This window comes from Antennarius striatus, chromosome 17, assembly GCF_040054535.1.
Source record: "Antennarius striatus isolate MH-2024 chromosome 17, ASM4005453v1, whole genome shotgun sequence".
Taxonomy (NCBI): Eukaryota; Metazoa; Chordata; class Actinopteri; order Lophiiformes; family Antennariidae; genus Antennarius; species Antennarius striatus.
In genome coordinates, this window is record NC_090792.1 from 4,241,447 (window position 1) to 4,255,148 (window position 13,702).

The 13,702-nt window shown below is 36.7% G+C and overlaps 1 protein-coding gene across 1 annotated transcript in view; it reads left to right on the forward strand.

Annotated features, from left to right (window-relative positions):
* LOC137611026 (leucine-rich repeat and fibronectin type-III domain-containing protein 2) overlaps nucleotides 1-13,702 on the forward strand; it is a 138,213-nt gene that overhangs the window by 45,486 nt on the left and 79,025 nt on the right. Inside the window, exon 2 of the mRNA XM_068338985.1 lies at nucleotides 5,404-5,530. The gene's annotated coding sequence lies outside the window, so the exon portion shown is untranslated. The remainder of the gene's footprint in view (nucleotides 1-5,403; nucleotides 5,531-13,702) is intronic.

Sequence of the window (13,702 nt, forward strand, 5' to 3'; positions counted from 1 at the left end):
GTTGGGATGAGGTGATAGAAGGTGGTGCAGATACAATCTGGACCGGTTGGCAGTCCATCATGCATTTAGAGAAAAAACAAACATATGGAGTCATTTCACTTCCAGGCAGTCATTCAAAATTGCTTTTGCTGTGGTTGGAGCACGTGGAGGATCTCATCGAGCTCTGTGATAGCAATGGGGTAGCTGACTCATGTTGGATACATTCACCATGCTAACATTTAGTACACATTCTGATAACTAAAGTTTTTATTAGATTAATTTACTTCAAATGCTATAGTTGAACATCATTTTGACGTTTTTTTTCTGGAGTTGATGTATGTAGAATAACACATACTATGTCTGACAGCTGTCGGCATATGTAGGATTTCAGACATTTCAGACTTTACGTTAACTTATGAGCAGAATGGTTGCATAGTAGATAGTGCCGTCACCACCAGCAGCAATCTTGCGGGATTGAATCAAGACCTGAGGCCTTTCTTTGTTGACTTAACATGTTTCTTCACTTTTCTCACTTTCCTCATGGATCCTCCCACCCATGGTCCCAAAACGTGAAAATTAAGTGTTCAGTAAATGCGTAAATTGGTCAAAAGACACAGGAGAAACAAAACTTCAGGTGACACTAGAATCTTATTGAGGGCACTAACTGCTTTCGTTGTACAGATATTTGAACTTTTACCCCAAGTTATCTTTTTTATTCCGTACATTAATATCAAATGAGCAACACCATAAATGCCTTCAAGAAGAGACCATATAAGTGTGTGCTAAGACACGAGAGTAGGAGTAGAAGAAAATTAAAGTAAACAGTCCCCCCCCCCCATACATTCTTCTGTTGCCATTTTGGATCCAAGATATTAACAATTCTGCTCCTGTTGAGATCTTGCACAGAAAATTAGTTGACTTTCACAGCTTTACTCTGAAGAAAAGTAGACATAGTGAGATTCAAATGTATTTGACAGCAAAGTTTCCATCCCAGAGTTTATTGGAACCTCTTAGGAGAGAAATGTGAGAAAAGAATTATGGCATCACCTTTGGGAGTAACACGTAAGTAGCGAGCAAAGGGGTTGGTGTGATCCTGCATCATTCTGTCTTTTTCTCTTGCTGAGATGCAGAATTATCCCTGCAAAAATAGAAGCAAATAGTGGACTGACATGCAATAGACTGGAAAAAAAGAGGAAGTAGGGAGATGGACTTAAGCTGATGTGTTTAGTTGCCTCTGCAGATACCCCGAAGAAATCTTGGTGGACAAATGCATTTTAAGTTCCCAGTGCTTAAGAAGTGGAGCCGCCTGTCTCCTGTCATAACGATTTTGAGAAATCAAATACAGCCGCAGATGTTTTGACCTTTAGACTTGCTCAGTTTCAGAGATAACTACAAGGCTTCAGAGTACGGTTTGGAGTTAAGGGTGGGAAAATATTCCTCCAATAACACTGGATATCTAAGGATTTTTTTTAGCTAATATTTGGAATTATAAAAATACGAAATATTCATTCATTCATTGTCAGTATCTGCTTCTTCCACTGTCGTGGGTTGTGGTACTAAATACCAAATTAAAAAAAATAAAATTATATATATATATATATATATATATATATATATATACACACACACACACACACACACACACACACACACACACACACACACACACACACACACACACACACACACACACACACACACAGAGTATATTTTGACTAAAAGCATTTTATTTTTACTTCTGGAGTCATACTTGCTTTTGCTGCAACATTTTTAGGACATGTTGGATGCCATTATAGGAATATGACTTTTTTAATCAAATTAAAATGATCCTTATATGCAATCAATATTACAATACAATATTACAGTATTATATACAATCCACATCAATATTTAGAGTTCCTTTTCAATCAAAATTGTATCACTCACAGCTGTGAGTGAGTAGCTTGATCAATCACTTCAAGTTTGAGATCACAAGCAATTCGTTTTCATTTCCATTTGAAGCATAACTGAAGAAAATGGTCGGGGTTCAGAGGATGGATGATTGTGAAGCTGCTATCAACTGAAGTGAAGTGGTATTGACTCAAGGAAATAACCAAAGACAGCCAAGGACAAGGATGCAATTTTCAAACAGTTGACAGCACAAGCTTTGAATCTGGAGACCGGCATCTCATCTTCAATCCTGGAGCCACCAAAACCTGAAGTGTCCCCGAAAGCCATTCTTGACAGCTTGTCCCTCCTCATGAGAATCATACAAAACAAACAAGTCTTTATTGAGCAGTGAAGCAGATGCACATCTGCTTGTAGTAATATATAACAGTCTTTTGTATTTTCCCCAGCTATGCTAATCGGAGGAAGGAACAATACAGTACTAAACCAGTCCCTCTGAGAAATCGCAGGCACAGCCTGGGAAACTGGTGATTTACAACAATTGGTTAATTTTTTTACAAAAGTTACAGTGATATGGACGAAATTTCAAGGTCACATATAGAATGGAAGATTGGTTAAATTAATCTTAGTTATTAGTTAATACTCCAAGATTGTGTTATTGTAAAATATATTCCATATTTAAAGATTGTTAACTTACGAAAATGTATCCGATCCTTTTTTTGAAAGTATATTTGGCTAGATGAAATGACATGAAGTTGATTGAAAGATAAGTTATTATGAAGATATTTTGGATTCAATTTTTCAATTTTACTTTTGAAAATTAAACTAATATAGCCACAAGAGGGCACAAGTCAGTGTCTTATTGTGCCGGTCCCAAACCCAGATAAATACAGAGGGTTGTGTCAGGAAGGGCATCCGACGTAAAACTTTTGCCAAATCAAACACACAAATCAAATCTATGATTTGATGGTGTACAAAACTGTGTTGAGACCAGCAATGTTGTTTGGTCTAGAGACAGTGTCTCACTTTTCCTAAATGTGTTTATATTTTATTCTGACATTATTTGATCATTAAAATTTTAAAACACAGAAGAGATCTGAGTGTTTCTACCAAAGTGAGGAACAGGTTACCTGTGTTGACTGTGAGGGTTTGGGAGCCATAAGCAAACCATTTTGACATTGTAACGGTAGTGGCTTCAGCTCGCTGACAGCCATCACAGCATTTCTGAATGTTCATAATAGTTAATAATTTTCATTGATAAGGTCTAATGATGACACCAATCTATTTTGAAGCTGGATACATTTGTTTTAATTTCACAGAGATACATTTGCTTTTATTTCAAAGCTTGAATTTGGATGTGTAATTGCAAAGTAGCTTTGTTTTGTCAATTAAATAAAAAATAAAATAAAAAAAACCCTCAATCATTATAATTTTAATTTAGTTTCCTGATGTGTTTTTATCTATTCCACCAATGTATTCTTGGATAGTTTAATGATAATCCAAATGATATATAAATAATGTCCGAGCAGTCAAAATGACTGCCTCTGGGAGCTCTGGTAGTTGCAGAATTCTGGGAGACCGAGTTTTAGTAAGAAAAGGAAGTTGATATTAAATTATTGACCAAAAATACATGCTAAAAATTTAGCTGACATTAAAAATATAAATATAACATTTTATAGAGGAAAATCTTTATTGGTTGGAAAACTAATTTTGCAGTTTTAAGAAAAAACAAAACCAACAATAGAATTTATTGTTTAGGAGAACTGGTATCCAGACTCATGTTGGAATCAGTCCAGAACATAGAAGCAGAGTATTTGATCAGCATAGGGAGGATGGTGCACCAACACAGTTACGCTCAGTAAGACCTTTATGACAAACTATTCTCCCAATTTTCAGGATGTTTTGAATTTATAAGTAATCCTTACTCTGGTCCCTAGTCTGTCAAATGTGCAGCTCTTGAGTTGAAATTATTAATATGAATATTAAATGATTATGATTTTTAACATGTTTTGATGATGAATACATGGCAACTGTTATGCCACAATTTTTTGTCTTAATGTTTTGTAAATATTTGTAAACTGTAATTAAAGTAATAGTGTCAACATTTTGTATTTACCTGCAATGAATTTTTGGTAATAGCAATATAACAAAGCCCAGATCACAGAGAGCTGCCGATAACAGCTGTGCATGGTTTAGTTTGCAATACAGGAGCATGCAGCTCTGCAGAGTTTGCAAATTAGATGTCCAGTTGATGGTGGCAGTGAGAAGAAGGGCAAATCTATTCAACACCAGCTTAACAAAATGCCCTCAGCTGCATTTCATGGTAATACTAGTGAGGACTGTAGTTTCACCCCTTGGAGAGAGCTGGTCCGAGTTCCCTGACCTAGTAGTGGGAGAGTGAAAAAAGTCGGGAATCGGAAAAAAGGGATAACCAGCATTGGTCTGAAACACTGAGTCTGACTGGTCATGCATTACATTTTACTGGTAATACATTGCAGCAACTATATATGGACATTTGAAGAAATGACTTCAAAGAAGCCACTGAAAGAAGCTGCCCAATCAGATTTCACTGTAGCTGGGAAATAGCATTCAGATCCCTGGAGGCAGAGACAAGGCTGTGTCATAAATTATGAATTTCCATGAGAAAAGATATGGATGGCAGTGTCATGCAATAATTGGCACAGCACTTAGTGCTGAGTGAAGCTGGCTGGTGGCTGACTGATCTCCGCTGCAGGCATCTACCCCCCCAAAAAAACATGTTGAAATGATTCACAAAGTCAGTGTGACACAAAGAGTTGCCACCAATTATCTTGTTGACCCAATACACTATGATGTGGCAACCTCATTTCATAACCTGCAGGCCTGAATGGAGGGAAGCAACAGTGGGTTCAAGGTTAGATGAGCCCTTTGATGATGATTTTAGGTGCAATCAAAAAAATTTGAAATAGAAAATACCTGTTTTATTCAGCAAACTTACAAATTGTGGTGCAGAAAAAAAAAGACAATCCTCATCATGTCACCCAAAAGATTTAGTTTATTTTAGTTAGTGACAAACAAGAAGAATTAAAAACTCCTGCTATGTCCCAGTTAAGTAAAATTCAGGTAAAGTCAGTTGCATTAAATTAATTTGTGACTAATAAAGGTTTTGAAGACTACTACTTTCAAATATCTACCAACTGAGTAATGAGTGTTATTTAGAAAACTGTTTACGAAACTCTTTTCCTACTTAACTGTATTTTATAATAATTTTTCATTTTTTAAATGTATTTATTCTAAGAAAAGTTGTCAAATTCACAAAAGCTTAGATTATCTCAGCAAAGTTCTTTTTTTTTTGCAATGTTGATTTTCTTTGTTCACTTAAGAGATTCCAACAGAAAACTGCTCTAACAGATGGAATAATATCCCAGACCTCACCATTTTCAGAGACCAAAACTTTTGCAGACCTATAAAATAAAAAGAGATGCTTCGCAACGTCAAAGAGTGGTACCATTTTTCATCCTCTCCTGTTCTCCGTCTCTTCTCATTATTTTTCTGCAGGTGGAAGAATGAACCGATAAGGTGGAGGACTTCTTGCTCAGCAAACAAATACGACACTTTCCTACATCCATCTGTGGGAGGAGAGGGAAGACTTGGGATTGTTTGCTGCCCGCAGGAGGAAATCAAGGTCAGCACACAATATCCCCTTGCATGCACACAGACTCCAGTTGGAGAACAAATAAATAGATGGATGGACCACCTTCTTTTTTGTATTAAGATAAGTCAAGTGAGTTGATGAGATTTTATACTTGAACTGAAACGCCTTTAGCAACAGATATTGAGGAATATGTTGAGTCTCTTCAATATCAAATAAAATAATAATAGATTTTTGCATTCAGAAAGAGTCAGGACACATATCACAAAAGACATTTCTTTTTCATTTGGTAAACATAGTCTTTGTTAGGCTTTAGTAGTATTGTTTTCTTCAATGTGTTGCTTCCTTGGCCATTTTTCCTGTACTTTTCCACCCTAAATTTTATATATGTAAATAAAATCACTCATCATAGGCTTTGTTTTTCTGTCCAAGGTGTTCTATTTATTTTTCTTTTTTTCCTGTGAAGTCCACATTGGGAAGATTTTTGGAGCTTAATTGCTTCCCCATAGATCGCTGCCTCACTGCAAAACTGGGTTAATTGCCTCAGAAAAGAGAGACACTGGCAACATTCACTCAATAATGTCAACTGCAGTTATTGCAGTAGGAATGCCGCAGTGTTTCTGAAAAAAGGTGACGTCTATCTGAGTGTCGACACCAGCTTCAAGAAGCTTTTCTACGTGTCAGTCCTGCAGAGCTTCTGTCGCCTTCATCAAGCTCTCTTCACTTACTCAGATCATGGTTCTCAGAATCAAGTCAGCCGACAGAGTGCTTTCGTGCTACAGTTGCACTGCAGTTGATTTGATTGATCCAAGTTGCTTTAAGTTGAATAGTCATCTAAACTGATTAAATTGAGGAATTATTCCTTCCGTCCTTCTTTCTTTCCTTCATTCCTTCTTTCCTTCCGTCCTTCCCTCCCTCCCTCCCTCCAACGTGCTTTCTTGCCCCAATGCCTCTGTCCTTTCTCACTCTGTCACTCTATGTTTTCAACAATTTCCTTCATTTCTGCATTGTTTCCTGTAACCATGAGCTGCTCACACAGAACCATTGAAAACTGGAGATGAGGTTAGGGCCATGTCATTCCCCTTAGGACTGAGGACTGGTACCGAGACAATGTGGATCATCCCTCCAAATTACCTCACAAACTGAGGATAATAATAATACTTTTTTTTAGGTTGAGAATCCCAGAGCAGCGTGAAGGACAAGAGGGGTCTTCTGAGAGCACAGGCAGTATATAAACTTGTTTTAATTGAATTTGTTAGTATTCTTTCAAATATATAAAAAATGACGGAAGTTAATTCCACATCATTTTTGCAAATATTTCTTAGTCATCCAAATTATTTGCAAGACTTTTCTTTCACATGTTACCTAAAATTAAGAATGTAATCACAATGGACTATAAGCATAGAACATAAATTACCGATGGTAAATATTAATCGTAGTTGTGTGTGTGTGTCACATTCAAGTTAATATTAAACTCAGACAGCCTTTGAATCAGAAAAGTAGTGTTGGTAAAGCTCTTTCTAATGGTCAAAATAAGGTAGTGTGAAATAACTGTAATGATCTGTTTACTATTAAGACTCATAAACCAACAGTAGTCATTTACACCTATATGTCATATTGATATTTAGACATTAGTAATGCTTCATTGTGGATATTAAGGATTAAATATTAGAGATCCCTTTATTATTCCCTCGTAAGGGAATTATCTTTCCACTTTTGTTATTACTACTCATTACACATGTGTATACATATGGCACGGGCCCGAAACCACACACACACACACACACACACACACACACACACACACGCACACACACACACACACACACACACGCAGGGCCTGTTGGGCATGCAATGATGGAGAGGTAGGGCAGTGAGCAGCTCCCCCGTGCCCTAATGACCAACTTATAAAGGGGACAATACCTAATTTATGGGCACCTCAGCAGCTAATTTTTTTTGCCCAACATGGGTCTTGAACAGGCCACCTTTCAGTCCCCGGCCCAAGACTTAGTTGCCTGAACTACTGCCAACCCAAATGTGTCACAAATATGTCAGTGTATATAAAGAATATTGTATAATCATGCAGTTAGTGTGCAATTGGTTGAGGGAGGATCACCCCCCCCCCCACTCTGGTTTTTACATCTCCACCTCTACTGAATGAATTTTATCCTCTGGGGACACACCATCGATAATCAAAAACATTGTGTGTTTTTATTCCCTGCTCAGAAGTTTGCAGAGCTGTGGTTAAAAGGGGAAAATGCTGCAGATGATGCGCCAAAAGGAAAGATGAAAAGACAACACGAAGTCTGACATCAGAGCAAACTGTTCACTTAGTTTGATAATTACTGAGATATTTTGACATGACATACGAAATCTGAATCTATGGAGTGTTAATGTTGTGCTTGACAGACCGTTCACATAGCTAAATCCTCTTACATGTTCTTGTGATCGGCCCGTATCATCGGTCCTAAAGCCTAATTCGGACATCTTCCTTATCGTAACTGGCACAGTAAATTGAATGTTTCATGTTTTTTTAAGCTTGTGTTAAATATGAATGTTGAACTGTTTGGGATTTAGGCTCATAGGGCCGACCATTTTCCTAAGATTAAAATGGGTGGGTTACAACATCAGCTAAGACATATCTCATTCTTTCCCGCGTGTTGTCCTTGGAGTAAAGAAGTAGAAAAGACGTAGCTCATGTGTGGTCATGACTTTTGCATTTATTTTCATATTTTATCATTGTTTATGTAACTTATAAACAATTAATTATGCACAGGTACAGAATGTACTGAAGCAGACAGGAAACCCAGGAAAGGGAGGATATTGTTAGATGTATGTGATCACACTTTCTTTTTTTAAAGGACCAATAACTGCATTAACTGCAAATGAAGAAATGATTGACGTAAACCCAGTTGTCAGAGAATTACAATCATCAAGCAAAAGGGGCATTACATTTTTGACAAACTCATAAATGCTGCGAACGAAAAAGAAAGCATGACTCTGGCTGGATACCTTAACTGATAGAAACTACTTTTTACAGTTTATCTGTTTGTAAAGATTTCAGGGACTGGTCAGGAATCAAAATCTCAGTGTGATGGCCTACATTTTTATAATACTAACATTAAACAGAAACAGGCTTAACTGAAGCTATAGGGGGGCAGTACCACTAAGGCCAAAATGTTTTTTCTATGTTGAATGAAATATTCACATGATCCATTGTGTCAAAAGCAGCCGTCTGAAAGCACCACAAACTGAAACTCTTTATACTTGCCAGTTATATGAAAATGTCTGTACTTGGAAAATCCTTATTTTCTCCAAAAGTTTACACAGGAAAAGAGGTTGAGCAGAAAAGAAAGGTTTGAATGCAAAACAGCATGCTAAAAAGCAGCTGGAGCACAGCCTGACATAAAGCAATACATTGATTAAAGCTAAAATACTAGATCCAACTGGATTGAAACGTTTATTGGTAGATGAGCAGAATCAGCATCTATGGGCGGTTTGTAGGTTGCAAATGACGAATAACCTCTGATAATAATGAGAGTGATATTCATGTAGAGGGATGGAGGACAGCTGGGCACATAGCAGGAACAGAAGGGACTGAAGCAGATGATGTTGATAAAAAATAAATAAGTAAATAAATAAAAAGTTTTCACAAAGCAAATGGGATAGGGGCTGGGTCTCTTCAAAAGTTACTTTATTAATCCCTCGGTAGGGAAAATCTTATAAGAGAGTTAAAAATATATCTAAAACATTTCTAAAAGATAGCTTTATGGTTGTTTTTGAAGAATATACTGGATAGCAGCTGTACTATAGCATTTTTAACAGCTTCTTGCTAGTTAGATAGCATTTATACAGTTTAAACTATATCTCAGGTCACTCAGTTTTTGGTTCTAAAGCTGTTCTTCGGTGCAGGTGGAGTTTGAGGCAAAAAAGGGTCATAAGTTTAACAGAATTGAGATCAAGTAGTCATCTAGATTAAAGGGTTAAACGGTTAATCACAGGTGGATGATGTGCAGGAGTAGAGTGTGTGGTTTGACCTTATGACAAAAGACAGCAACAGTGAATAATTCATGCAGATTCTTTGATATGCATGTATCACAAATTTGGCTAATCTGGATTCCTGTAGCTCTGGGGGTAGAGTCATCATCCATGCACTGAAAGGTTGGAGGTTTGGTCCCAGTCTCCTTTAGTGTCATGCTGAAGGATCCTTAAATAAGATACAGGGCTCTCATCACTCCCCAGGTGCTCTACGGGGGCTTCCCACTGCTTCTCAGGAACGGCTCAAATACACAGAAAAAAATCCCCCATGAGAGACAATAAAGTATTTAATAGATATACATAAATCATATGACAGCATGGGGGAAAATCCATCTGTTTTAATGTGTCAGATCCTTGATTGACTGGGTATGGTTAAATGAGTCAATTCCTTTCATAATATTTCTGACCACTGGACTGGATGCGCAAAATACGGGTATATTGAACTCACCAATTATTAAAAAACAACTTGGCCATAACATAATGACTACCAAACCATGATTAACATCCTTATTTCATTTTGGATGATAGATCTGGAATTCTTTCAACTCTTGCTGCATATCAATATTTGATCTGTGATATCTTCTAAAAGATATACTGTATGTCACCTTATTGATACATTATTTTGATGACATTCAGTATTGTAAAGATTAAACAGTCATTAGAATTAGAATATATCAGGTTGAATGTTTACATGAATAGGGACTAGAAATATTAAATATCATAAATGGATTTCTTTGTTTCTTAAAAGAAAAGCAAATGTTACATTTGTGATTAATGTAGCTCATAATTGTAGGCTATGTTCTAGTCCAACAAGGTTAGACCCAGTAGTTTATTTTCATATGAAGTACAGCAGATGATGCGATAATCGGTCTATCAGAAACTCTATGGTGCTCAGTCTCATTAGGGAGATTATGATTGAAGGGTATCTACCCTGAGCAGCAGGGTAGAGCCCCCCGACCCTCAAAAGAATGCTTAATTACAGTGCCGGAATTGAACTGATGGCATTCTTCTACATGGAACTATAATGAGACAAAAAAAAAAAAAATAGACAGGAAGAAAAACCTCTGCTACCAGCCACCTTTCATACAAACAAACAAATTAAAAAAGGCCACCAAGTAATAAATTGCCAGCGATGGGTCAGCAGTGACCTGAGTAGGAGCAAGTTTGAAGGAAAGATTCAACAATAGAGTAGTCTCTAATGCTCACAGGAGAAAATGTGAACAAAATAAGTGACAATGTTGCCATAGTAGACTTTACAGTCAGAAAACCAAATCAGTACAAGGACATGGATGACATGATCAGAGCAGTCTGCATTATATACTTTCTAATGTTAGCGTCAATGTTTCAACTTTTACTGCTGTGTGGCAGCATCAGCAACCTCTTCAGGACATTGACATGCGGTCAGATGATGGCAGGTGTCATCATAAAAGAAAAATTTGGGAAATTGAAAAAAATAAATTAAATGGTTATATTTATCCAGTGATGTGTATTATATAGTTATTATTTTTACTCAAAATCGCCAAATTTTCAAATTTACCGCTGGAATGCTAAGAAGAGACCTGTGGTGAGGCACCAGCCAGCTGTGCTTCACCATGGATTACACAATGGCTTGACTAGCTGTGCTGGCATGCTTTCAGTGAGATCGTAATTGTATCTCTCTATATGTTTTTATTAAAATGTTCAAACATGTTTGCTCTATGAACTAAAATTTCTATAATTTAGCTAATTTATATAATGTACAGTGTTTTTTTTTTTTTTTTTTTTTTTGGCAACAACTGCATGTGTGTAATGTCTTTCTTGAGTTGAGCGGTCCTGAAACTGCTGGGAAAAGGCACAAAGTGAGGCACGCAGTTCTCATACCTCATGGTAGGGGGTGCTGGTGATCCCAGGGATTCGGCCGTAGAAGAAGTGACAGCAAACTACAGTCAAGTCAGCGAGACAAAAGCAGCCATTAATTTGTTTTCCGCTCGCCTTGCCTTATTATAAAAATGGAGGATTACATATCTCAACTCAAAATGTTTTTGATGTTTTTTGTTCAGAAGGAGCTGCGCATGGACTTTATTTATAAGTAAACATAACATATAAAAAACCTGTAGGTAACAACACAAGTTTTTAATCAAATGTGCTTATTTGTGTGTGTTACAGTTTTTATGTGTAATAATTCTGCTATGAGACTTTAAAAATAACCCACTTACTGTTGCTATTTAAATGGTGAATAAGCTACACTGTAGGTTAGTATGTCTGTAAACATCTTCATCTGATTATGATGAAGTCAGTGATTCACCAGCCATGAACCTCACCACATGTCACTGCTTCAGGATGTATCTCCAACTGGCTGATTTTGTCTGTCCCTAGAAGAACTAATGTGATCATCCATATTCAGGTAAAACAGTGAAAGAATTTATCAGAATGATAGAAGGTAAAAAAAAAAAAATGCCATTTTGAAGGAAGCTACAACAAAGAAGCAAGAAGTACATGAAGATGACAATTAACTAATTGGTGGGAGCATTGAACAGATGAAATAAAATGGAGAAAACCGATCTTTTCAAGACCAACAGAATATTACGTTCAATGACTATGTAAACACGGAATCTACCTTCTTACATTGGGAAATAAAAGTCTGTTTCTACCTTATTCTATACTTTTATAATTGGTAGTAGAACATAGGCTGGTTTCACCAAAAATACCAGTTTTCACTAAAAAACTGAGAAAAACATCTGGTCAAAAGCTGTGTCAAGTAGTGACTTTGAAGCTAATATTTTTTTCATTAGTGACATGCACTAATTAAACATGTTTCCTTTTATAAAACTACAATGTAAAGCTGAGAAAGGGATTTCAATGGTAAAATAACAATTTATTTAAAAAAATAATAATTATATCCAACATCTACTGTATATTTCACAAAAACATGATCTTTTTTGTTGTTGCAATTATAACAAAACTAGTGAGTTCCACAGCAGCAACACATTCTCTGTATGAATGTGAGCTTCTTGAATTTGTATTTTATCAGTGTTTCTTTTAGCCCCTCTGTTTTCATTTCATCCCCACCTATAAATTTGAATTAGCTCACTTGAAAACTTGAGTTAGCTCCGGTCTTCAAATTTGTCCATGTCTCTCACTCCCGGAGCCATTTTGGCTTTGTCAAACATAGCGGTTTATATTCTTTGATTGTGACGGACCTCACGTTGTTGTGTGGGGAACCCCAATGCTTTATTCACCAGGACCGAACTCAAGAAGCCGGCGTCTACCGGACCGTAGCACCAAAGCGGCCTCCATTTTCGTGTCCATCTGTCCCACGCACACAGAGCCGTTAAGGCTTTGTCAGACACAGCGGTTTGTTTTCTTGTGACGGCAAAGAAAAAAAAAGAAAACAAACGAAGTCTGATATTATTGTTATTATCGAGGAATTTCCATGGGTTCCTGCCAGTATAATATAATCTGATCTATCATCCAAAAACAGCACTGCTGCCACCAACATGAGATCAGTTAGTCACTACACTACTGTTGAGTATGATATTGATAGATGAGCTGTCAGACCTTTCCCCAGCCCCAACTGTGAACATCAGTGGCATTAAACCGGTTAAAGAATAATCTACAAAGTGTCAGTGGTTGAAATGTGTATGCTATCAGCTACATTTTAATAATTAAGTGACCAGAAATCAGGACTGTAACATCACATGCAACCTTATGTATCACATGTGATGGAAATTTCATGTGATGCATGAAATATTGTCTTTGACAATATGGAATATTTGATATGAATAGATTCAATAATGCTGAGGTAGATTAAATATGCTGTAATGCAAAAAAAAAAAAAAATCTATAGGAGAAACAAAACACACCCACCAGAACAATGCATAATGATGATTATACACTCTTATTGCATGTTAGCCTAATAACTGTCTCTCAACGTCACTGCCAGACATAGAACAATGACGATAAATTGCAATTCATAGCACCTATTTCATTTATTTATTTTATTTGGATTTATTTATTTGTGTTTTCTTTTGCTTTTTTGTGTTTTTTGTCTAGGGCGTCTAACTTCAAACGCAAAACAGACTGTGAAGAACATTGAATCAAGTTTGCATTAATACAATTTCCACTTGTGCCGGTTGTTCTTATAGCTGAGGTGGTGTTATGATTAGGGACGTATTGGTAGACCAAGTC